Here is a 2766-nt window from a genome sequence, read left to right as displayed (position 1 = left end):
ATATATATATATATATATATCTATACTTGCAAATGTTTGTACTTCATTATTTCATGTTTTAACTTGACTAAAGTGCTATTTCATCAAAAAAAAAAAACAAGGCCATGTTTTGCAGAGAAAAATTCAAGGAATGATATGATGTGCAGACACGGCCTAGTTAAACCATCCAAGATTGATGCAATTTTTGAAAGAAAAGCCAATAATAATGAAACAATGTCACAAACTCTTATAGTCACAATTCTCAATCTATTATTAATCTTTCATTTGTAGAAGAACGTCCTCTAAAAGCTTAAAAAATGGAGAATGTAGAGTTGAGTGAATTTGATATTCTAACTACAGAACAAGATCGAGGGTACACCATCTAATTCGATTAGCAGGTTTAACTTATTTGCTCATCCGGAATAAGTGAATATATCAACGGAACTAAAATCATTCGTGTTGCATGAATTAGAAGTTCTCAAATGTCATAAGCATTCGTTTTAAATGTTTAAGTTCTGATGAATGAATCACACAATAATCTAACTTGAATAAATCATGCAATAATCTAGCACAATCATACGATAATCAAACTTAATGAATAAATTAACAGAGTTTTTTTGATAAGTTAAAAACGTCGATGAAAAACAGATATGAATTAATATTTCCACATGATCTGGTTTACTACACCAGATTCTCCCATTTTCACCAATTTAACCAATTAAATACTAGAGAAATGTTCAAAGAATACATTACAGGTCCCAACAACCCCTTTCGCAGCTCTTAAAACAACAAAAAGAAACAGGAAAATCAAACAGTGAGAGAGCATATTTTAAAATATCAGTAACATTAGAAAAGACTAAAGGGGCATTCAGTAAAAATCCGGGAACATAATCTCCTCCTGGACGCAGCTCATACAATTTGAGTGCTAAAGAACATACCATGATCTATACTGGGTTACATGTCGACAGTCTCATCCGACTAAAAATTGCTTTTCGTGCGTCAGATCAGAAAATTAGCCACTGAAAGATTGTTCTTCTACATAACTGACCAATTGCTAGCTAGTCCCAGACATTTGTCACCTTTTCTTGTTTTTGTTTCTACCTTTCACTTGCTTTTCTAGGTTTTCTTATCGCTGGCTCATAACAGAAGATGAAGAAATTCTGCGATCTGCCTTGATCGGCTCAGATCCTGAAGCTGGCAATGCAGCAGAAGAAGAATAGGAACTAGAACCAGAATTAGGGTTTAGGGTTCTTCACACCCCAAACTGAAGAGGCAGGTGCAGAATTAGAAGACCGAGTTATATCAGGGAGATTCAGGAATTTCCTTACTATTTTGCGCTTGAGAACTGTTCACAGTTAAAAATATGATGAATGTCATATTACTGACTATTTGGGAAGAAATCATTGGGTAGAATTTGAAGAATAGAACTCACCGGCGCCATAAACAAGGGAAAAAAGGTTTGATGTGATCCAATAACAAAAAACTGCCTGCCCAACAATAAAAATGTAATCTGTTTTAAACTAGAATATACCTAAAAATTCAATTGTATTGTTTCATAAATAAATAAATAAAAATACGCACATCGCAACAACTTGTTTGTGGTACGATGTCAAAATAAACAGACAGAAGAAGGTATCTATATCGATAGAAATGATTATTAGATACTAACTTTTATAATATCCGTGGAACATTAGAGAAATTCATGCATATAGGAAGCTGCCTTTTACCATGTATGAGTTTGTGCATCGTGGTCACATCTGATACTGCTTAAGCAACCTGGAAACAGACTGACTTATGCATTACGATTTTAGCTCACACATATATATGGAACCCCATTCAGACTGACAACTGAGTAAATGTAAAATGAATCTCAACCAAAATCAGATTAAATTAGCTAATTTACAATCTAACAATGATTTGGGTGACAGACAAGTGCTGTTGATGACATAGGTAAGAAACTTAGATGCGACATACAGATGAGAGTACAATACATTAGTTCCATGTTTATGCGTGTATCCACTGTATAAACTTTTTTTTTCCCGCTTTACCTGCTCGCACATGGTAGCCAAAACAATTGCATAAAGTAATTTAAAAAACAAAGAGCAAACAATCATTAACTTTTATAATATAGTAGGACTTAAGAAGAAAAATATTCCTTACTCTAAGGCTTAGACATCAACCTCATGAATAAGTTAATAAAAAAAGATGTCACTCCTTGCTAGTTGACACTTCACTCCATTCACCAGTGGTAAGAGATTTCTTATGAAAATGGTCAAGATATCAATGGTATCGTTTAATTGTGAAATGTTATGGTTGATTAGGAGTTTCTCATCCCCCCCCCCTCGCCCTCTCTCTCCAAAAAAAACACAATCTTGCTTTTTCTTCTTCTCTTTTCCTTTTCCACTTTCTTCTTTCCTTGCCTTTTTTTTGTCATTTATCTGATACTCTGATACCTTTTGATAAAGCTGGCAATACTAGGGAGATTTCTACCCTAAATCATATTCTAAGACCATGCATACATTTTTGCACCAATACAGCAGGTCAGATAGATAGAGTTGCATGAGTTATATAACAACTGTTGTCATGATTACATCTACTGATGCTGAAGATCAAGAGCATAGAAATCCACACTCATTAGTCATTAAATCATCCACGTTTATCGAAATTAAATTGTTTGTTACCTCCTGCCTCGTACATGTGAAATGCAGTTGGTGATACTAGAAGTCTCTACCCTAAATCATACTCTAATGTCATAACATTTATGTCTTGATGTCAATGCAATATCTC

General features: G+C 33.9%; 1 long non-coding RNA gene across 1 annotated transcript; it reads right to left on the bottom strand.

The window, feature by feature from the left end:
• Positions 1-678: 678 nt before the first annotated feature.
• LOC109828599 lies at positions 679-2307 on the bottom strand. The gene is made up of 2 exons (XR_002243770.1): positions 1412-2307; positions 679-1324 (listed from the first exon to the last, which is right to left on the bottom strand). It is a non-coding gene; the product is annotated as an uncharacterized LOC109828599 (long non-coding RNA).
• Between the last annotated feature and the right edge of the window lie 459 nt (positions 2308-2766).

This window comes from Asparagus officinalis, unplaced genomic scaffold, assembly GCF_001876935.1.
Source record: "Asparagus officinalis unplaced genomic scaffold, Aspof.V1 AsparagusV1_Un2631, whole genome shotgun sequence".
Taxonomy (NCBI): Eukaryota; Viridiplantae; Streptophyta; class Magnoliopsida; order Asparagales; family Asparagaceae; genus Asparagus; species Asparagus officinalis.
Note: the sequence above shows the minus strand (reverse complement) of the source record. Positions and strands in the feature narration are given on the sequence as shown.